General features: G+C 43.9%; 1 long non-coding RNA gene across 2 annotated transcripts in view; it reads left to right on the top strand.

The window, feature by feature from the left end:
• The first annotated feature begins 1,939 nt into the window (after positions 1-1,939).
• Positions 1,940-23,757, top strand: part of LOC139074746 (uncharacterized) — a 39,002-nt gene continuing 17,184 nt past the window's right edge. The window contains exons 1-2 of one of the 2 annotated variants that reach the window (XR_011524464.1): positions 1,940-2,130; positions 15,089-15,236. This is a non-coding gene — a long non-coding RNA (uncharacterized lncRNA). Of the gene's footprint in view, positions 2,131-13,587; positions 13,714-15,088; positions 15,237-23,757 lie in introns of those variants that run through there. The other variant, XR_011524466.1, reaches the window with a different exon arrangement.

Below are 23,757 nucleotides of genomic sequence, written 5' to 3'. Positions count from 1 at the left end.
GGTGCTAAGCAACTTCCAAAGTCTCACCATTAACTTATCAGATACCAAATCCATTCTCTCTCCATGAATTGCAACAATATCACAAAATGGGCTTGCAAGAGTCTTGCTCAAAGGAACAGACAGAAGAAAGCTGGGGAAGCACTGCTTCCAGAGCAAAGATTCTCCAGCACGAGTAGTCTTGGTGCCAGCGGATGGTTTTGGAGTGTGGATGGCTTTGTTCCCCCCAAAATCTCCATCAGTAACTCCCCAACCCCTTGATATGGACAACTGACGTTTTCTCATTCTTAAGTAAAACACGGTAGAAATGTACCTCCAGTCCAAACCTCCCTTCCAGCTGAACACCTAAATCCATCCTTTATAGAAATTCTGAAATTACATAACAGAAATCCAAATGCTCAAAAGTATACCAGAATACTGGGAGAAAAATCTCCCAGGAGGATAAAACATATAATCAAAAGGAATGAGGAGATAAAACAGATGATGGTAAATAATGAAAATTCAACAAGGAATTGATACGTGAGTTCTGTGAAAATTCTATCAACTGCGATGATGGGAAAGAATCTGAGAACACTCTCCACAGTTTTACAAAACTTTGTAAGGCTCGAATGAACAACAGGTGATCCAAAGTGCAAAGATTTGGGTCTCTGTGTGGCCTCTATCATGTTATAGTTAGATCTTGAATAATTAATTCAATTTCTCTGAATTTGATCAAATGATCTCTGTTCCTTGCAACCAAACAACTCTTCGCTAAACTTATATATTTGTATGTGTGTCTGTATATGGGACATACAAAAAGAAACGCTGTCAACTTTTATACTTTGTTAATGTTTCCAATCAGGCAATAAGTAGAACATTTTGAACATGATTTTGAGCATGTTGATCTGTCTGAACACTCCAAAACAGTGTGTTTGCTTCATGCTCTAAATATAGAAATATCTACTTCCTTCTGGACATGTTTGCTGAGACAAAATATTTTGTCTGTAAAGATATGCCACTTTCTGGTGCAGCCACTATGGAAAACAGTATGGAGATTTCTCAAAAAATTAAAAATAGAAACACCATATGACCCAGCTATCCCACTACCAGGTATTTATCCAAAGAACTTGGAATCAACAATTCAAAGAGATCTATGCACCCTTATATTCTTTGCAGCCTTATTCACAATAGCCAAGACACAGAAGCAACCCAAGTCCCCATCACAGGATGAATGGATAAAGAAGATGGGATATACATATATACAATGGAATGCTATTCAGCCATGAAAAAGACAAAATCGGGCTATTTATGACAACATGGATGGACTCTGAGGGTATTAAGCTAAGTGAAATAAACCAGACAGAGAAAGACAAACACTGTATGATTTCACTCATATGTGGAAGATAAATAAACACACGGACAAAGAGAACAGATTAGTGGTTACTGGAAGGGAGGAGGATGAGGAGAGGGCAAAAGAGGGAAAGGGACACATATGTATGGTAACAGATAAAAACTAGACTATTGGTGGTGAACACGCATTCTGTACAGTAACTGATGTATAATAATGTACACCTGAAATTTACAGTGTTAAAGCCAATATGACCTCAATAAAATTTTTTTTAAAAGACACACCCATTCCAACATTTTGAATGTTTCCTTTGGTTTCAATGGTTCGGCAACAGTGTCTTTAGAGAGCTTGACGTGGGTATCAGTCAGGATAAGCTAGTGGAGGCTGTGATCACAAATATGCCCAAATCTCACTCACTTAAAACAACAAAAGTTTATTTCTTGCTCAAAATTCATCCCATAGTTCGCCGGGGGAAGCTCTGCTGATCTCAATTAATTCAGGGCAGGCTGATAGAGCAGCTACCATCTCGAATAGCTCCAGCAGCCATGCCAGTGAGGGAGAAAGATCGCTGGAGGGTTGCGGGCTAATGGCTGTCTACCGGAAGTGGCGAACATCACTTCCGCTCACAGCTCGCTGGTCAGAAAGACTTAGCAGGTTGCGCTCAATCGCAAGAGACCAGGAAAAGTATTCCAACCGTGTATGCAATAGAGGGAAGAACCATAAATCTGTGCCGGTCAGCGGCAATGACCATCACTTTCTGAACAAGTGTGACCTGATGATGCAGTCACCAGTCTTGTCTCAGGCAGGTGAGCAATTCAAAAGCGTGGTCTGAAAAAACGAACACCAACAATGACAACAAAACTTACAACTAGAATATACAAGTATGTACTGGGGCTCTGGGGAGGAGAAAAGCCAAAAAACAATGACAACAAAAATCCACGCTACAGTGTTTCCAAAGTGTTTTTTCTAACTTCACTGTACTTTGAGATATAATTTGTAACTTACATTCAGGGTAATATGCCAAAATAAATTGCATGGTATTGTTCCTCACTTTTTCCTAGCAAGGAAGAACACCATGTAACTTGTTTTTGCAAAGTAATTTTTAGGTAAAGATGAAAGATGGAGAATTTTTTTTAAATTTGCATCTTGATATAACACTTTTTTTTTTTAAGTTTGCATAGGAAAAAAAAGTGTGGTCTGAGAATGGAACTTACTTCCAATACTGTAGGATTAAAAGAGTGGGCTGGGAAAGGAGGAAAGACTCAGGAAAGAGTAGAGTTGAAAGACGTCCCTCAAGTTACAAAGGGCAGGGATGAACTTGGGAATAGATTTATTTTACATCTAATTCTTAAGTCCAAACTGAGAATTGAAAGAAGCAACACCTTCTATATTTTATAGTTATTAATTGACCTATATAGTCAATGCCCCTCTGGCTCTGAGCCCCCATCCCTGCGAACTAGCAGGAAGTTTAGCCTCTGTTACTCAAGGCTGATACGGAGGAACTAGTTCTATGTTGCAGTGAGCATAGAGAGTGGGGAGCCAAACCTCAGCCCACTCGGGTACCACCAGGCTATCATCTGCTTCAGTCTCCATGGCGCCTTCAGTTATAGGGGATCTGTGGTTTACAGACCACGGTTGGGGACTGAGGATCCTTGTCAGGCTAAGGGCACCCAGTCTCCCTGGGAGCTTCACCAGCCTTCCCTTGAGGTCTTGCTACCTCCCAGGAACCGTCTGAGAAAGCAAGCCTCAGTCCCCACTGCTCCCTGAACCTGGAGATCCTTCTCCCACCCAGTCTCAGGGAATCTCTCTTCCCCACCTCTCTGCTCCTCCAATGCCTCCCTCCCCCGGACACCTAGCATCAATGGGTTTAATTTCTACAAAAATAGGAAACTCCGTTGCCTTTAGACTGCTTCTGCTTGTGACTGACAAAAACTCCAAAAAATGAGATGACAGAGCAAGCCATGAGTATATGGGGAGGAAAGCATTTCAGGGGGAGCAAATAAAAGGAAAAAGACCCTGAGGTGGGTGTAGAGGCCATGCGGCTTGCATGAAGTGAGTGAAAGAGAGAACAGTAGAAGATAAGACTAAATTAGTGACTGGGTCCAAATTATGCAAAAAAAGAAAATTCTCGATCATAATCACTACCACTTATACAGTGCTTACTAACTACATGCTAGGACAACTCTAACTCCTCAGGACACTTCTACAGGGTGGCACTGTTATTATCTCCATTTCACAGATGGAGAAATTGAGAGTCAGAATGAAATAATCAATTGCCTGAAAAAGTGTCAAAATCAGGACTTAAATTCAGGCAGCTGCCTCTAGAATCTGAATGCTTAAACACTACATCATACTACCTGTCACAGAAAGAGTCACAAAAGGAGCAAGAGTCAAGAGAACGAGAAGACTAGCCACAGGCTGGGAGAAAATATTTGTAAAAGACATATCTGATAAAAGACTGTTATTCAAAATATACAAACAATTCTTAAAACTCAACAATAAGAAAACAACATGCATAAAAAACAGGCTGAAGACCTGAACAGACATCTCATCAAAAAAAATATACAGATGGCAAATAGCATTTGAAAAGATGTTCAGCATCCTATGTCTTTAGGGAATTGCAGATTAAAACAATGAGGTATCACTTTACACCTATGAGAATGGCCAAAATCCAGAACAATGACAACACCAAATGCTGGCAAGGATGTGGAGCAACAGGAGCTCTCATTGCTGGTGAGGATGCAAAAGGGGATGGCCGCCTGGAAGAAGGCATTTTCTTACAAAACTAAACATACTCTTACCATATGACCCAGCAACCACACTCCTTGGTGTTTACTCAAAGGAGCTGGACACTTATGTCCACACAAAAATCTGCACACAGATGTTTATACAGCAGTTTTATTCACCATTGACAAAAATTGGAAGCAACCAAGATGTCCTTCAGTAGGTGAGTGGGTAAATAAACAGTGCTACATTCAGACGATGGAGTGTTATTCAGCACTAACAAGAAATGAGCTATCAAGCCGTGAAAGGACATGGAAGAACCTTAAATGTATATTACTAGTGACAGAAGCCAGTCTGTAAAGGCTGTATACCGTGTGATTCCAACTATATGACATTCCGGAAAACGCAAAATTAGAGAGTTGCCAGGAGTTGGGAGAGGGGGAGCAAGGATGACTGGGTGGAGCACAGAGGATTTTTAGGTCAGTGCAACTACTCTGCACGATACTATAATGGCAGATATGTCATTATACATTTGTCAAAACCCGTAGAATGTACAACACCAAGAGTGAACTCTGATGAAAACTATATACTTTGGGTGATAATGGTCCTCCAGTGTAAGTTCATCAATTGTAACAACTGTACCATTCTGGTGCAGGATTTTGATAGTAGAGGAGGCAGTGGGGGGCCAGGGGCTATATGGGAAATCTCTGTACCTTCTATTCAATTTTGCTGTGAACCTAAAATTGCTCTAAAAAAATAGTCTATTTAAAATAATAATTAAAGGGACAGAGGACCTAGCTCCCTGGAGTCAGGAGAAAAGAGTAAAATGTAGGGAGCTGGATGCATATTTATTTAAAAAAAAAACTTCTACAAAAGGATCCATGCATTTGATTTATTTATCAAATATTCATTGGGTAGCCATACCATACACTATGATAGACGATGGTGATAAATCAATAAAGAAAAGAGACAAGGTTCCTACTTGCGTGAACTTACATCTCACTCCCTCCAAGTATGTCTCATATTCAAATCTTTCAGAAAGAGCATCTAATTAGGCTAATTAGTCATAATCCTATATAGAGGCAGGATTCTCACACGAGGCCACCTCATTGGCTGCTTTTGGCTCCAGTGCCAGTCCCTGCCCAGCCACCTGTGGTCAGGTAGAGGGTTCATGTGACACCAAACATGGCACCTCGAAGAGAGCTGTGGATGGAGAGACCCTTAGAGTCTTTGAGGCACCATTCCAGGAAAACTGTAGTCTCAAAACTCAGTCTCGGTTACCCGACTCAGATTCTTATTTGACAGGAGCTCAAGGAGAAGGATTAAATTTGAGGGGGGAAAAACACAGACAAAGAAACACATAGTTATACAGAATTGGAAAAACCAAGCCCGCAATTAGATTCGAGTTCTTTACATCCAAGACAAGGCTCTGTTGATGGCGGTTACGGGAGACGTGTTCCGGCCCAGTCTCCAGCTTTCAGTACCATCTGCTCCCTTTGTGTGAAGGATTGTGATTTTGTACAAGTAAAACGTATAAACAGACTTCTAAAAGGTTGCATTAATAAAGGAAACTAAAAGGCGGAAGAAAAATTCATCTGATTGCCTGGATCTGATTTATTAGGCGTCAATGAACAAACAAGACTCTTGGATGCAGAGTGGAGAGCAATGCTTTGAAACCGCTGCCCTGCCCCCGTGCTTCTGGAAGGACTATTTTGCTGGACGGTAGGATTGCTTGGCTAGTGTTTCTGGCTAAAGGATAGTACTCTTGTTACTCTTTGGCTAGTAAAATTCAGTTTGGTTGGACCAGCTAAGACCCAAAACAATTTCTGTAGCTAATGATTCCCCAGCTTAACTGGAATTCTTCCTTTCCATCTGTTGCCGCTTGATTATTTTATTATCGTCCATGATGTCATTATTTTTGCTGTGGTTCATCTGGCATGAACTAACCCCGTTCCCTCCACCATGTGTGGCTTATACAACATCACTGGAAAACCAGCTTGGAGCGCTTAATTGACGGATGTTACCGAGGATGAGTCACTAAATCTGCTTTTTAGCAGCTGTTCCCGGTGCATCTTCTCCTTGTGCCCCCTCCCCCCCTTTCTAACAGTCAGGCAGGGTCTTCTAAGTCTTGAGCACAAGAGAGAAAGATCCAGAGGTCAAATGACCCTTCTAGTAAAGTCATCATGAGCTGTGAGACATGAGAAGTGATACTAGTCTATCTCTTGATGGCTTGAGCCCAGATGGGAGAAGAGAAACTGATACCTGTCTGAGAGGCTCTGGGCACAAGCAGATCTGTTTTAAGGGCCTCATGATCAAGTACCATGCAAGGCTGGGCAGAGGGATGTTCTCCCCACTGCAGCCGAGGGACACAATAGCAGCACACTGCAGGGACTGGGCTACACTTGTGAAAGAACCCGAGGTGTCCAGTGCACCCAGCAGAGTGGCAGAGAATCAGACTTGTCTTGCAAGACCTCAACAGCACTACAGCGGAGCGCTGATGCCCTCAAATAATCTGTGGGAGGTACATTTCAAGAAAAGACTTGGATGGAAGAACCTGAGGGGGATTGTTTCTCATACACATGAGACATCCCTGGAGGACTCCTGGAAACAATAAGGGTCCAGCAAGGGAAGCAAAAGCTATGAGTCTGTGTCACTTGGACATTCATCTTAAAGTGACTTTATTTGTACCAACAAGCTGGTGAGGCCTGGGACATTTGGCTTACCTAAAGCAATTTGGGTTACTCCTAGTGAATAATCAACGTCGGTTAAAAAGACTAGAGTTCTGGAAATAGAAGAGAAAACGTGCTTCACCATGTCACTCACTATTCTGCCAAGAGCCAGCCCTACTGAGGCGACTTGAGTTATCATAACCCTATGTCTAAATTTTAATTATAACAAAAATTGTCGCCTGTCCAGGAAGGAGGTGTGAAAAACCAATCAGAAACATTTGCCAACTCGGTGCTGAAAAGTTATCTGCTCCAAGAATAGACTCTGGCTCAATCTTGGAAGGAGAAGGCGGGAAAGTTTCACTCCAAGACCTCACACCAGGCTGACTGGGCAAAGCTGAGCAGACTCTGAATCACTCAACCTGCTTCTAGCACCCACCAGCTATTCCCAGCCAGGGTCCTTTGACTCTTGGGTTTAACGGAGCAAATCCTGTGGCTGATAATCTTGATATGGGCCACTACTGGACCCCTCCAAGTGCCAGCACTGTCCTGGAGTAGGTGAAGGGTCTCTCTTCAGGACTAGGGGGAAGGACGAGCATGCATCATTTTTGACAACCCAAATGCAATATACAAAGGTTTGACACTAATAAAACTAAATTCCTCAGGATGAGAAAATCAGCCAGATGCCAACTCGTAGGTGGGAAGCATAAGTTCTTACCACCCGAGAAGCATTAAATTAAGGTTGAGAGGCTGAACTCGGAAAGCCAGCCAAGGCATCATCCCAGGAGGCTGAATTTGGAAATCAATTAGGAGGAAGGAGAGGATGGGAGCCCCGCCACATCTTAGCTGCAGGAGAGAGAGACTGCAGCTTGACTGGCGGTGCTATATTGGTATCAGGTAGCATATGTGTGTCTCCACCTGTGTTTTAACTTCATGGAGAGGAATCGCTAGAGAGGAAAGAGAGATCCAGGTGACGCAGAAAAAAAACAAAAATTGTCCACAAGGAAACTCCAGAGGAATTAGGGAATTCCAAATGGCCTTTGGCTGGCAGCAAAAAGACTGCTCTTGTTCAGGAGGGGCTGTGGCTGTATATGGATTTAGCTGCATTCTTAGGACCCTTCCTCAGGGTCCAATTGCTGGTACTTTGGGGTCGGATGACATCAAGGGGCATTGCTTGTAGAGCAGAGAGCAAATGATTATGCCATTTGGAGAGCAGCTTCAGAGTCTCTTTGGATATCTGCTCTTAACAGCTGAGTCAACAGGTCTTAAATAGTCAGAATAACTTGGAATACAGGAATTCTCCTGGACCCTGAGAAACTGGAGAGGCATTAAGGCTGTGCTGAACAGTGCAGGGGGTCCAAAGACCCCGGTCCCTTCTAAGCAAAGCCTCAGGCCAGTCCTACACATGGTCGCCATGCTCCATGTCACATGAACTGAAGCCTTGGTCACACCTGATTGGACCGGGAATTAGTGCCTGGGGCAAATTTAGCCCTCTGTAGGATGGAACAGGGAGACGAGGAGCAGCTGAGGTGGCCCTGGGGGGCTGCTGCATTCTGGAGAGTGGTTAATCAGTACGGGCTGCTGTGGGGCACCCCCCAGGCCTCCCCTTCAGGATGGAGGTTCTCACCCTGCAGCTGCTGGGAGTGCTGGTAGCTAATGGATCACAGCTGACTTGCTGTCTGGGAATGGCCCTCAGTGGAAGAGAGCCACCTTGCGCAAGGTCATGGCCCCCCACCCCAAGGGCAACCCACATCCAATGAATGGGTCAATGTCAGGGCATACAGACCTGACCTGCTTGCCTGAAAGGAACAACCATGAACGCCCATCTGAGCACCAAAGCGCCCCTGGGATCTTCTGAAGCCATTGTGAAGACTGTATCGCACTTCTGCGTCTCGTCTGCCCAGTCCTACCGTCTTCACTCCTCATAGTGCTAATCCTAAAAGCCCTCCCCAGAATTCTGGCAGGCAAGTCTCCATCTGAGAGCCTGTTTCCAAGGAACCAGCCCTAAGATGCCGTCCAATCTGATCTTCTGTCTTAGGAAGGTTGACTTGAAATAGAGATAGAGATAGGGAGAAGATAGATAGATAGATAGATAGATAGCTAGATGGATGGATGGATGGATGGATGGACGGACAGACGGACGGACGGACAGACAGGTAGATAGATAGATAGACAGATAGATGGATGGATAGGGAGAGAGAAGAGAGGAAATGGGGTAGAAGCAGGAAGCACACAGAGGATGCAGGAAGCACAAGGCCATGTGGCAGCAGAAACACAAGGCAATAGAAGCTGTGAAGATGCAGAAGCCAAGAGATGGGGGAAAAGGGAGGTTAGTGGAGCGAGTCGGAGACGCTCCATCATAAAAATAGCACGACTCGATAAGGGTGCATTCTCGACTCCCAAGAGGGTGACTCTTGGAGCTTTTTGTTTCCCTTTAAAAAAATGTGTTTAATTATGGTAAGATACCCATACATAAAATTTACCCTCCTACCTATTTTTAAGTGTACATACAATTCTATCAGGACTTCTGGTTTCCTGACTTCATGAGGCACAACATCTGGGAGGAGTCTCTGTTTCTGAAAGGCCCCAACCCTGTGCACAGGAGGTAAGAGCAGAGACTCCCGAAGATGAACAGACCCAAGGGCACATCCTCAGTCTCCAGCTTTCTATTAACGGGCCTTTGGGCGGGTTATAGGACCTGATGAGCCTCGGTGTTTCCATCTGTGTAATGGGGTGGGGCGGGCAGGATGGCCCAGTCTCTGGGAAACACAGCCGGGCAGCTCGGGCTCCGGCAGGTACAGAGATGGGATCCTGGGCAGGTTCCTTCCCCTCCCTGAGCCTCAGTTGGCTCACATGTAAAATGAGAAATTATGTGCCTTCCTCACAAATTACGCAAGGATCGAAGGACGTGGACCTTGCAGCATTCTTCACACTGTAAGTCCTTAACAATTGGGGGCTACCTTATTGCTGAGTGCTTTCCCTCTGGTTGAAATAGCCGGAGTTGAATCAGGAAATTTGCACGGGTTTTTTAAAGGCTTTCTCTAGCAGGAAGGAGTAAGCCAAGACATACATCCCTAGGAAGCACGAAGGAATCTCCCTGCCACTTTCAGAAAAGACACTGCCCTGCACGTGTTAAAAAGCCGCTGTGGTTCAGATCGAGGTCTCTGCTCCCACTGCTCCTCCACTTCAGCTGTGGTGGCTGGAGGCCAAGCCCAGATTTAGATGGAAGCTTCCGCCTTAGCTTCCCGGTGGGGACTCCTCGTGGCCCCAGATTTTGGAGCAATAAATAAGGCTCACAGGCAATGACCTGGTGGGGATGGCCGTCTGGCAGAGTGGCGGGGTGGTGGGAACAAATGTGCCTCTGCGGGGGTCCAAGGCTGTATTTCTGCCCGGGTCATTGTAACTGACAGAGCCACAAATACTAGAAGAGTCCCTCTCCCCCCCACCACACCCCAATTGTCTTTCCCCTAACTTTTCCTCCTCCTTCACTGGCCCTCAGTACATAAACGTGGAGAAACATGTCATCAGCACGCCACTGTCACCCTGTGTCACTGTATGTGATGGCACACCCAGCAGTCAGCCTGTCCTGAGTCTGCCACGCTCTTTTCTCTCTCGGCCTCTTTTCCACTCTGTTTCTCTGTCTCTCTGTGTCACACTCACTCTCTCTCCCCATCTCTATTGTCCTCTCCCTGTCTCTATTTCTCTTGCTCTGTTTCCCTCTGTTGTCTTTCTCGCTGGTGCTTTCCTGTTCCTCCTTCTCTCTGTCCCTCTTGAACTCTGTGTATCCCTGTTTTCCTCTGTCTTTCACTGCCAGCTCTGCCGCTCAGTTCTCTCTACAGCTCTGTGTCTCTTTCTTGTTGTTTCTTGGTCTCTCTCTCTATTTGCCTGTCTCTGTCTCACTCTCAGATCAGGAAAGTTGACAAATGCACACTGGTCTGGCAAATCCCCACACCTCGGGGTCTCACCCCACACCCAGGACTGACTCAGCCACCTGGTAACCGGGCCCAAAAAGTGCTGAACGAGGGAAAGACAACTTGTAGATCTGGGCTGCTGCAAGGCTCAGACCCCCAGGCCGGTCGTTCCCAGGACGGGCCACCTTCCCTCTGCCATCATTGTCAGGATGGATGGCGCAAGAGTTTGACAGGCCATCAAGCCCTCCGACGCTTGAATGCCTTGGGTCTGTCCAGCAGCCCTGTTAGCAGAGGCGGAGACAGCCCCACTGCATTGGGGTCCTGCTGGGAACTCACAGCTCGCTTTTCCCCAGGAGCTGGGCTGCTGCTTCTCAACAGGCAGAGAGAGATGTAGGAAGAGGGAGCTCGATTTACACCCAGACCTAGAAGGCAGGAGTCGAGGGTGCTCTCACCCATCCGCTGTGTGACCTGATGCAAGCCTCTTGCCTTCTCTGACTCTCAGTCTCTTGCCTGTAAAATGTGGCTCTTTAGCAAATGTTTCAAACCAGGCTCTGGGACAGTCATGCTCAGTCAAGGCCCAGCTCCACCCAGGACGGACAATTAACCAGAACGCCTCTGTACTGATACATGAGTTGTTAAAATATTGAAATAATTCTCCTGCTGGTTGGAGTTACTTCCCTGAGCTCCCAAGACCACTCCTACCACTCTGCTCCCCTTCCTCTTAATCCCTACGAATTAGAAACTAAAATATTCACAGCTGGCACAGCCAGGGGTCTCCTCAACCTTTCATTCTGATTGGATGTCGCCTGTGCTTTCCGGGTTGTTAAAAAATAATAATTTTCTGTTGTTTAAGGCACTCAGTCTATGGTATTTCGTTATGGCAGCTGAGCTAACACAGAGGGGTCATGTGACTAATTCTGACCAATGGGCTGTAAGCGTATCATTTCCAGGTTGATGTACTTAACTGCTGATGTAAGGCCCTTCAAGACTCTCCTGTCCTCTTGTGGGAGACATGAGCCGCCCTGAGCCTGACTCTCATTGAAAATCTCACATGAGCCAGAAATAAACCTTTGTTGCTTTAAATAACTGAAATCGATGGTCGTTTATTCCAGGAGCATCACTTAGCCTGAAAACTCAGCATTTGATGATGACAACGACACATAAATATTTCATTTCTTGTATGATATGTGGTTTGGTTTTAAAGAGTTTTGTTTTGGGGATTTTTTTTGGTGTTTTTCTTTGTGGGAGGTCACATTTACTCAGTTCTTACTAGGTACCAGACACTATGGTTGTCCTATATGATCTCAGTCAATCCTCTACGGGAAATCCTTCCTTCATTTATTCATTCATTCGATATTGATGGAGTGCCCGCCAGGAGCCGGGTGAAGTAGATGGACATGGTTGGCCCTAACCTCATGGAGCTTAGTCTAGCACAGGGTAGGGTTTGGGGCAGACGTAAGCAAATAATCTAAGAAGAACGTGTACCCAGGCAAACTGTGATTGGGTCTCTGAGAGAAGGAACACAGTTCCGTGAACGTGTATCCCAAGGAATCTGACCTAGACTGAGGGCGGGAGTGTCGTGTTGGGGAAAGCATCCCCAGACTTTTTCTGAATTTTGAAGAATGGAGTAGGATGAGCCTAGGCTAAGAGCATCATTATTCCATCTTACCGTTGAGAAAACCAATTTCCCTACAGTGACAGTTTGTAAGTGGACCAACTAGGACTTAAACCAAGCTCTGCCTAACTTCAAGGCCAGGTCCTCTAACCGCTGGGTTATGGATGAATCTTTCTGTCCAGAACAAAATGAGAAGTTCAGTATTCAAGACAATTATTCAGATTTCCAAGCATTGCTTTTGCCAGAGGATCCTTCAGTCTTCATATTTTAAGTAAAACTGGAATCGCTGGGTTTGAGGTGTTGCCTAAATCAGCCAGCTATGCAAAGATATAGACATATTTTAAATGTTTGAGTAAATATATTCGGGGTGGAGTCTAATATGCCACTTCCCAAGTCACTTAGAAAAGAAATTGAGAAAAGGTAACAAAGTAAAGGCAGCATCAGCTAATCCAGCAATAAAAACAGCAATTAGAATCAATTTTTGAGGCACAATCGAAAAGCACCCCCCACCCCCCACCCCCACATCTCTTCAAAACAGATGATAAGTTAATTCTCAGCTCTGTGCAATTCATATTGTCTGTTCTCCAAAGGAATTCTGCAGCACAGCATATCAGTATAGATAATTATACCACGCTTATAAAGCATTTTGTAAGTAAAAATTGCTGTTGGAGGAACAGGACTGTTGCTAGCAAAAATAAGGAGGCGGAAGTTGTAGGATGGAAGAAAAGGAAGAGAACTAGAAATCAAGATTTCCCCCCACCCCAACCCCAGCCTTTCTAGAGTCTAATGGAGCTAACATACACTCTCGTTTAAAAAAACACCCACAAAACCAAAAACCTTAGGGCATAACTGCTTATCAGCTGGGGGTCTTTGGTTGCAAGCAACAGAAACTGACATAAGCAGAAAAGAAATTTATTAAAAGGATTTCATCAGGGGCCAGCCCCATGGCATAGTGTTTAGTCTGGTGTGCTCTGCTTTGGCAGCCCAGGTTCGCAGGTTCAGATCCCAGGTGTGGACCTACTCTACTCATCAAGCCATGCTGTGGTGGTGACCCACATACAAAATAGAGGAAGATTGGCACACACATTAGCTCAAGGTGAATCTTCCTGAAGCAAGAAAAGAGGAAGATGGGCAACAGATGTTAACTCAGGGCCAATCTTCCTCACCAAAAAAAAAAAATATGGAGTTCATCACTGGGAAAACTGAAGAACTAGGACTGAAACAGACAGATGCTCCTGGTAGAAGAAATCGTTCATTATTTTTACCTAACTGCCCTCTCCCAACTAGATTGAATTGGTGCCTGTGGAATCTTACGACTGCAACCCCCTGCTCAGAATTCCATATCTTAGGTGACACGCCTGCTTGTCTGCTCCAGAATGTTGAGAGAAAGCATCTGCAGAAGGGGTTTCTGAAGTCAGAGGGCAGAGCTTGTAGATTTCTGCCCCACAAGGACCACATCATAGTGGAGAGATGGTAATTCTCCAAAAGGCAGATTGGGTTTTGTTAGGAAAGAGGAGTAGAAAACAGGCAGCCAAAAAGAAAGGAAGGAAGGGAGAGAGGGAGAGAGGGAGGGAGGGAGAGAGAGAGAGAGAGAAAGGGAAAGAGAGAAGGAGAGAGAGAGAGAGAGGGTGAGAGAGAAGGAGAGGAGGAAGGAAAGGAGGAAGGAAGGAAGAAAGACCCACTTCCAGTTGCTGCTACTTTTACAGATGGGGACTCAGAGACATTTAGACTTCAACCCCAGGTCCACCTGGCTCTAAATATAGGGGGCTTCCCACTGTTCCACACTGACATCCACCCAATGTGCTAGCTCTTGACCTCTGTATCTCTTTCTCCAACACTCAAGTGTAGACACAGGACAACTGTTTCATGGACCAAGTACCTAATGTGAGGATGGCATGAGGAGGACGTGAGGAGCAGCCTTCCCAATGCTGAGTCCAGATTACCCGTGCTCCCTCTCGACCTAACCCTTTTGGTCAAGGAAGCCCATATCCAAACCGCCCCCCCCCATGCTAAACTAATCCTTCTGGCTCCTCCTTCTCCTACCAACCCATCTCACGAATCGCAGCTTGTCCTCTCCGCTGTGCGGCATGACCTTTTACATACCCAGAGCACAGAAGCATCTGACTCGGGTACCAGGAAGCAGGCACCTCTTACCCCAAAGAGGGGAGTGTGGCTGGGTCCTGCCTTTCAGAAGGGCAAATGGCAATCTTGAATTAAGAGTGTCAAATGTTGACACTCTTTCACCCCACAATCCCAATTCCAGAAATCTGTTCTAAGGAAACAATGAATTATAGCAATGCTCAAAGCAGCATTGTTGGTGAAACTAAAATCCAAAAACACCTTAAATGTTGAGGGATGTAAGGAAGTGGTTGGTAACTGTAGCTAGCTCTCATGGACACTTTATTCCAGACATTGCGCTAACCCCACTTTTGGTGACCAGGAGAATGCACCTCACATACCTCCAGCTAAAGGGAGCATAACTGACCAGGAGCCCAAGTGCTGCTGCTGGAAAGCTATGTCTGCATTTGCATGGAGGCCCTGCATCCCACGGGATGCTTCCACCCAATGTCTGAGAGCAGCAGGATACCAAGAGAGGCCCATCCTGGGAGACATGAGACTCCAACTACAGCCAACATTGGCTCAAGAACTCCCTGACGGCCTTGCAAACCTTCCTTAGACTGCGCGACATTAGGACACATCCACCCAACCTCTCCTCTCCTTCCCTTGAGGTCATACTTGCATTGCGGCCTGAAGGATCCCCTAGCCTTCTCTGGCTCCTTCACCTTTTTCTTTCGCAAGCATTTCCACCAATAAAATCCTTGATCCTGTCTTGGTTTCTGCTTCTCAGAGGACTGGAACTAACACAAGTGAGGCCAGAAGTGGACTGAGAACACAGGCAATAAGATGGGGACTTGAGACTGGCTCATCGACTGTGCAGAGGATGAAGGAAATACCCTCCTGGTTGGCAAGTAAGCAGGGATAGTCTCCGTCACAAGGTGGGTGCTAAAAATTTCACTGATGGTGACCTGGGAAAATGTCCCAGTGGAAGGAAACTCTGTAGCAAGCGTAGTCATATAGGCAATTGGAAAATATGGGGCTGGCAATGCCTACGAAGTCAGCAGAGTTGGCTGGTTAATGGCAAGGTGCACTGATGCCCCACAGAGAAATAATGAGAGCTTGAAGGCTGTTCACAAACAGTTAATGGCAAAGTGTGAGACCCAGAGAGACCCCGTGGTAGCTGACAAAAAGGCCTTTGTCTACTTAAGGGAAGAGTAAACACAGCTGAGCAGCAGACTGACAACCTAATTGTTAGAGAGTCGCAGAGCTCCAGAGATGTTTGAGTGCTCGGCCAAGGAAGCTCTGTTACGTGAAGGTTAGGGGCCTGGTGGGGAAAAGCTGGGATCCTGAAACATGGCATGGAGACATCTAGATGGATGTCCCTGAGAACATGGAGGACACGGATTCTGCAAAGCCCCCTGGACTCTCTGGATTGCAGAAGTGGCCCGCCCTTCTAGTAAGAGCTCCCTGTGCTGAAAGATGCTGTAGAAGCTTCTCCCTGAAGATCCCAGGATAAACTGGCTGGAGACAGACAGGGCTTGATAAGAGAGGAAATAAATTATATACCTAAAGAATTATCCAGCATGTACAGCCACATTGCTTCCCTCAGGCTGCCCCCAGCCAACATCTAAGCATGTCAGGGATGCTAAGATAGGCCTGTTTGCTAGGAGACGTGGGACTCCTATGGTTAATAAGGACATATAGATAGATATGGAGATAGAAAAATAGATACAATGTGAGTTCACTTTCCTATAAAATAAAATCTACACTTACATGCACACAAAAAAAAGGACTGGACTCCAAGAGAAATGAGTGCCTATCCACCAAAAGACATTTTCAAGAATGTTTGTTCTTTATTCATAATAGCTAAACACTGGAAACAACCCAAATGTTCATCAATGGACAAATGAATTGTGGTGTAAGATAGAACCAAATATCACATAGCAATAGCAAAGAATATAGCTATGCACTATAACAAGACAGATGAATCTCACATATATAACGAATAAAAGAAGTTAGGCCTGCAGGAGGTGTTCCATATGACTCCATTTATGTTAAGTTCAAAATCATGGGATCTATTGTGAGAGGAGCCAGAATAATGGTACCCTGGGACCGGGGAGGCAGGAAGGTGAGTATTGACTGGAAAAGCACAAGAGAAGCTGGGAGGTTGCTGGAAACATTATTTATCTTGATCTAGGAGGTGGTTACGGTCGTGTATAAGTAAACATTCACTCCAAGTGGGATACTTAAAATTGTACTTTATCACATGATTGTTATGATTCAACAAACAGTTTCAAATACAATAAAAAGGAGAAAGAGTATACCAAATGTTCACACAGGCTATCTCTGGTTGATGGAATTGAGGAGAATTAAAAATTCCTTCCTCACAAGTTTCTGCATTTTCTAAATTTTCTCCAGTGAGTAAATTTGTCAGGAAGCAAAAACAATCAAAGTTGTTCTTAAGAAGGGAAACATACCAGGCGGTGATGGGAAAACGTCACGCTGATGTCAGACACCAGGCACTTTGCGTACAAAACTGGTATCGTGAACTGTCTGGGCCACAGAAACATTACTCTTTGTCCTGGTTTTGCCCAATTCATCACAATCCTAAAGCAATAACAGCATTGACAGTATAGTTGCCTATACTCTGCCTATAGGAACGTTCTCTAGAAATTAAAACTTGAGTCTGTAATTTGGAACCCAAAAGCCATGGTACTTTAAGTAGTTAGTCCCACTGTACATTGTTCTTTAAAAAGTACCAACAATACGTCACATCAAACCACAATTATAGACCTGTAAATGTAAAGCCATTATTATGTCTGGGCAAATACCTCAATTCCACTTGCATTTTAATAGTTGTTTTCGATATTGAAGTTGCTAATGCTTTCGTCGCCCCTTAATGACTATTCTTAGCAAACAAATTTTGTGCCTTACAATTAGTGATTTTCTTCCTAATTACGGCTTTTTTCAATTTTCACGAGATGACAAAAAATTCATGTTTTGCCCAAGAGCGAGCTTATTAGTTAATGAAAATTTGTTTAATAGCAGCCTTTTAGATACCCTGTCAAAATCAAAATCGGCATTCAGAGAAGAGAGAGGTTGCCTTCGTATTAACATTTAAAATTAATTTCTGGGTAGGGGCTGGGGACGAGATGTGGGAGGCGTAATTGCTTCCGAAAATATTAGAACAGATATTTTTTCTGGAGTCCGTGGAATTTAAAATCGTTAAATTCTTTCTCTCTCTCTTCCTAATGTGTACCTGTTTTCTTTGCCTGTGATATATACACCTATCCCCTGGCATTTTCACTGTAGGACAGGAAAGGACTCATCTCTGGAGTCAGGGTCCAGCAATTTCGATATTGCTATATAGTCAACTATCAAGTTACCTAATTCTCCACCTACGGTTAGATTATTTCATTTCACTTCCACCACCCCTCCACCACCACCCCCCTCCAACGCCCGCCAGGTGTATTTGGTATGTAACAATGCTTTTGGTAGCAAGGACACCCTGACCTCCTATGTTCTTTGGTTTCTGAACCATAAATACGGCACACTGGGAACGGACCAGAATCTAATATCGTCCCCCAAACAAGCATCCTATTCTCCCTGGCAGTTGCAGGCTGGTTCACTTGGCTGGGTTTGTTAATAATATGGAGGCAAAGCGAACTTTATCAAAAAGTAGTGACTCATTTTTCTCATCCAGTAAAATCCATAAAAGATTCAGGCACGACCCAAACAATTTACATCTTAAATATTCATGCCCTCGTCCCAGCTCTGAAATGACATTTAAATTGCGTCTGGGGAATTTGTTGTAAGCTAACTGCCAGGGCCCACTTCAGAGGGCTTCAAAGACTAGGAGAGAGAGAAATATGGAGACCTGTTTTCCATTTCAGAGATTTACGAGGGAGCAAATGAAACTCGCTCCTGCTCTCAGACGCACCCCCCACCCCACCCCACCCCACCCCAGGAAAGGAAACATTGTCCGAATCAAGTAAATAAGGCCCTCTGTGTCAGCAAAGGCTGTGGTGGATGAAATGAATGTTCAAGTGATCCTGAAGTTTTCCAGAGAGGTTCCTTTACAACAGGAGTTCTCAACCTCACCAACCATTGACGTTGGGGCTGGATAATTTTATTGTGAGGGGCTATTTGTGCATTGCAGGATGTATAGCAGCATCCCTGGCCTCTACCCACTAGAAGCCAGTAGCATCCCCCAAGATGTGACAACCGAAAGTGTCTCCAGACATTTCCAAATGTTCCAGTGGGGAGGGAGGGGGCCGATAAAATCTCTCGTGGTTGAGAACCTCTTTAACCATTTTAAAGACTAAGAAGTCTTTTGTCCCTGCTTCAGCCTAAACTCGATGAGTTAACTTTTTTCTTTTGGACATTTTTTTTTCCTTCCAGCACTTTTTTAAATTGAGATATAATTGACATATAACATTTTGCAGGTTTAAGGTAAACAGCATGTTGACTTACTTTATGTATTGCAATATCATGTCACATAGTTATTATTTCTTTTTCGGGGGAGAACACTTTAAGATCTAGTCTCTTAGCAACTCTGACGTCTGTAATGCAGTATTGTTCACTGTAATGACTATGCTGTGCATTAGATCTCGGGAACGTATTGATCCACCAGTTGCAAGTTTGTACCCTTAAGCAACACCTCCCCAGTTCCCATACCCCCCAGCTTCTGGAGATCACCATTCTACTCTGTTCTTATGAGTTCAGCTTTTTTAGATGGCACATACAACTGAGATGATACAGTATTTTTCTTTCTCGGTCTGACTTATCTCACTTAGCCTAATGCCCTCAGGGTTCATCCATGTTGTCACAAATGGCAGGATTTCCTTTTTTCTCGTGGCTGAACAATAGTCCATTGTATATATGTACCTTTTGGACTTTTTATTGAAGTATAACATGCATACAGAAAACTGCATGAATCTTAAGAGTAGAGCTCAATGAATTGTCATAAATGAAATACACTTGTGCTACCAGAGCACAAGCCAAGGAACCAAGCATCACCAGGTCCCCAGAAGCGCCCCCTTGAGCCTCCACCCATCGCTGCCGTCCACCTGCACACACAGGGAAACCACCACTCTCCTATCTCCTTCCAGCACAGGTGAGTTTTGATTGAGCTACCTTTCACAAGGGCTTACAGCACTTTCCTAGGGTTGTTGAGTCATTCAACGACAAAAATTTACTGCTTAGCTAGTTGGCGCCGGGCGCTATCTTAAACATCAGGGATAACAGCAGTTCTGGCTCTCATGGAGCTTCCGTTCCAGGGGAAGACAGACACTAGATAGGCAAAAATCTTAAAATAATCAAAATCCTCTCAGACAGTAACAAATGCGAGGAGACAGATTTTACAAAGAGTTCAAGAGTGGGGCAAGAAGGGAGCACTAAAGATTTAGGGACCAAAGAAGGTTTTTCTGAGGAGCTAATATGAATGATGACAAGGAGGCAAGTATGTGAAGAATGAGGAGAAGAATATTTTAAGTAGAGGAAACCATAAGAAAAAGACTTTGAAGGAGGAATGAGCAGGATGTGTGTAAGGAGTGGCTGGAGCATGATGAGCAAGGACAGCATCAGCAAGAGATGAGGTTGAACTTGGAAAGGTAAGGAGGGGCTGCATCATGGAGGTCTTGCAGGCTAGAGCAAGGAGGTTTAAGTTTATTCAACCTGGCATGGAAAGAGGTCATAGGGACGAGTAGGGAAGTGAAACGGTGTCGTTTATTTGCTGATACAAAGGAACACAAAAGAATTACACTAGTCCAACTCAGGATGGCCCTCAAATGAGCTGGAAAGCAGCTGAGAGTTACCATGGATAAGTATCCATCCATCTCACCAGACTGCCCTCCTTCACTGTGGTGCGTACTGCTTCCCAACCTTTCTTCTCTTCCTTCTCCCGCCTACTCTCCTGACTCGTAGACAATGCCTTCCCTCCTCCCCATCAACACTTACTCATTCTGTGTCCCATTTGTTAGGTGGATGGTTGAAGAATATAATAAAATAATTGATGCTGAGGTGTTAATAGCTGCTAGCATGGAGCTATTTTTTAGAGTTGTACATAACTTTAAATTTCCATAGCGATGCATGTTCACATTGCTACAAATCAAAGAGAAGGAAAGACAACATACCTATAGCCGTATCAAGGCAGAAATAATCACTTATAGCACTTGAATGTATATCTCTCATGACCCTATTATTATTTGGAAGGGTACAGGAAGAGGAATTATCCCCAAAAAAGTATGATAGATAGTATTGTAGCCTGCTTGATAATATTTTGTGGCTCAAACATCCATCCACAGCCTCCTTTTTTCATGGGTACCGTACGTCATTGTATGGCAGGACAATGCTTACATTTAAGCAAAGACTTTCATCACCATAACCTGAGGAACAAAGTGACTAGAATATCAAGCACGACCTATGGACAAGGTTGAGAAAGAGAAAAAGAACAAGAAGTTTTTAAATTCTCTTTAAATCACACTATATGATTGAAAAAAAGAAAAAAGTAGAAAATACCAAAAATTATGAGCTCTTTTCTAGAAGTCACTCAATAGGCTGATCTACTGGCCTGTAAGGGGGTACCTTGTTCTGCATGGAGAAGTTAAGGACCCTTCTTGAATCACCTCCTTGCTCTAAAAGAACGTCTTTCATCCGCATCTTGGAAAGTCAATGAATAAATTCATTACTTTCCAATCATTTAATGAGCACCTACAATTTGCCAGGCACTGCTCAAGTCACCTTGGGTACGTCAATGAAGAAAAGAGAAAAATGTTTCTTCTTTCACAGAGTTCACATTTTTGGAGTGGAGACAACCAACACATACAATAAGTAAATTTATGGCTTGTTAGGTGACGCATGCCATGGAAGAAAGAAAAGGTAGAACAGGGTGAGGGGGATCAAGAATGCTAAGAATGTGGAGTGGAGGCAGGTCATGATGTGGAAAGAGGAAGGAATTGAAGGAGGTGAGTAAGTGAAGAGGAAAACAGGAAGTCTTCCAGTCGGAGGGAACCACTGATGCAAAGATCCTGAGATGGGAGAGGGCTTGACATTGCCTGCAGCAGAGTGAGTGAAGGGAGAGTAATAGGAGATGAAGCCAGGGAGGTGGTGGGGACAGATCACGGAGGGCCTTGTGGGCCATTTTAAGGACTTTGGCTCTTACAGTTGTGGAGCAAAGGAATGACATGATCTCACATTTGAACAGTCACTGGCTGTGTTAGGAACAGACTGGGGAGAGGGTAGAAGCAAGAAAATCAGCTAGGAGTTTATTGCTGTAATCCAAGTGAAAGATGATATGGCTGAGGTCAATGGAGGTGGAGAAATGGTGCAACTTTACGTACGTTTTGAAGGAAGAGCTCAACAGGATTTCCTTCATGATTGGGCATGGGAGGTAAAGGAAAGAGAGATTTTTGATCATTTGGAAAGATGGGGAAGGCTAGAGTAGGTTTGAGCTAGGAGAGAGGTCAGAAGTTTGGTTTTGAACATGTTGAGTTTGAAGTGTCTATTGGATTTCCAAGTAAAGTTTAGATATATAATTCTGGAATTAGGGAGAGAGGTCCAACTAGAGAAATAAGTTAGAGTTGTCAGCCTAAAGATGACACCCAAAGCCATGAGACTAGATGACATCATCCGGTAGACAATATAAAGAATGGAAGAGGACTAAGAACAGAGGTGGCTTTCCCCCAGTGAAGGGCTTTGGAACCAGCCAAGGATACTGAGACAGAGAAGTGAATAAAGTAAGAGGAAACCAGGGGAGCATAGTAACCTAGAAGTCAAGAGAGAAGGGTGACATCAACGATGTCAAGTATGGCTGATGGGTCAAGTGACCGTTGGCTCTAGCAACACGAAGGTCAATATGGAGGTCATTGGTGATTTCACAAAGGCGTTTTCAGTGGAGTGCTGGAGACTAAAGCCTGATTAGAGTAAGATTTTTTTAAATGAAAGAAGAAGAACTGAAAATAGGGAATATATAAAGGTCTTGAGTTTTGATGCAAAGAGAAGAAAAGAAAGAAAGTGGTAGCTGGTAGAGAAAGTGGGGTCAAGAAAAAAGCAAATTTGTGTGTTTTTTTAAAAATTTTAGAACAGCTTTAGATTAAGAATTATTGTGAAGATAGTACTGAGTTTCCAGATACCCCACACCTGGTTTCCCTATTATTAATATTTCACATCAGTATGATATAGTTGTCACAATTCATGAACCAATATTGATACATTACCATTAACTAAAGTCTATAGTTTATTCAGATTTCCTCAATTTTTCCCTAATGTCCCTTTTTTATTCCAGAATCCCATCTAAGATACTGCATTACATTTAGTGGTCATGTCCCTTAGGATCCTCTCAACTGTGACAGTTTCTCAGACTTCCCTTGTTTTTTTATGACCTTGACAGTTTTGAGGATTATTGGTTGGGTATTTTGCAGAATGTCTCTCAACTTGGATTCGTCTGCTGCTTTTCTCATGATTAGACTGAGGTAGGATGCTTTTGGAAGGAAGACCAAAGAGGTAAAGTGTCATTCTCATCACATCATATCGAGATACGTACTATCAATGTGTTTATCACATTTCTCTATTATGAAGTTACTTTTTTCCTCCCTTTCCATACTGTGCTCCTTGGAAGAAAATCACTTTGTGCAGCCTACGTTTAAGGAATGGGAGTTATTCTCCATCTCCTTAAGGGCAGAGTATTTACATAAATTATTTGGAATTCTTCATGGGAGATTTGTCTCTTCTCCTTCATTTATTTACTTATTCAGTTATTAATTTATATCATTATGGACTCGTGGATATTCATCTCATAATTTGAGTTATAACCCAATACTACTTTATTTCCTTGCTCAAATTCTTCCAGATTTGGCCACTGGGAGCTCTTTCAGTTGGCTCCTGTATCCCTTTGACATATTCCCATCATTGTGAGGTAGTTTCTTTCTTTCTATTTCTCTTTTTTAGCACTTTACTACATTCTGGCACAAGATGCTCCCGGCTCATCTTGTATACTTCCTGCCCAGCCGCTAGAATCAGTCATTTCTCTAACGTGCTTAGCTCAAAAGGGTGTTTTTTATGATGGAAGAAATAATAGTATGTTTACATAATGGTAAGAATTATCCAGAAAGGAGGGAAAATAATGATGTAGGAGGAGAGGGAAGAATTAACAGAGTGATGTACTTAAATAGTCAAAGGGAGATGGGATGTAGTGCATTAGTGGAGGGAATGTGTGTAGATGGGAGCACAAAGAGTTCATCTATGGGCATATGTGGGAAGTCAGAGTGCATGAGCACAGATGCAGGAACACGGGGAGATGAGATTGTGGCAGTCAGTGTGAGCTCACTTCTGATTGCTTCATTTTTCCTAATGAGGTTAGAAGAATGGGCATCAGTTAAGAGTGAGAATGGAGAGGAGATAGTGTTTGAGAAGAAAGAAGGGGTATAAAATAGTTGTTTAAGAAAGTGGGAGGGGCCGGCC

This window comes from Equus przewalskii, chromosome 12 (assembly GCF_037783145.1).
Source record: "Equus przewalskii isolate Varuska chromosome 12, EquPr2, whole genome shotgun sequence".
Lineage (NCBI taxonomy): Eukaryota > Metazoa > Chordata > Mammalia > Perissodactyla > Equidae > Equus > Equus przewalskii.
The sequence above is the reverse complement of the archived record's forward strand: the minus strand, read 5'-3'. Positions and strand labels throughout refer to the sequence as shown.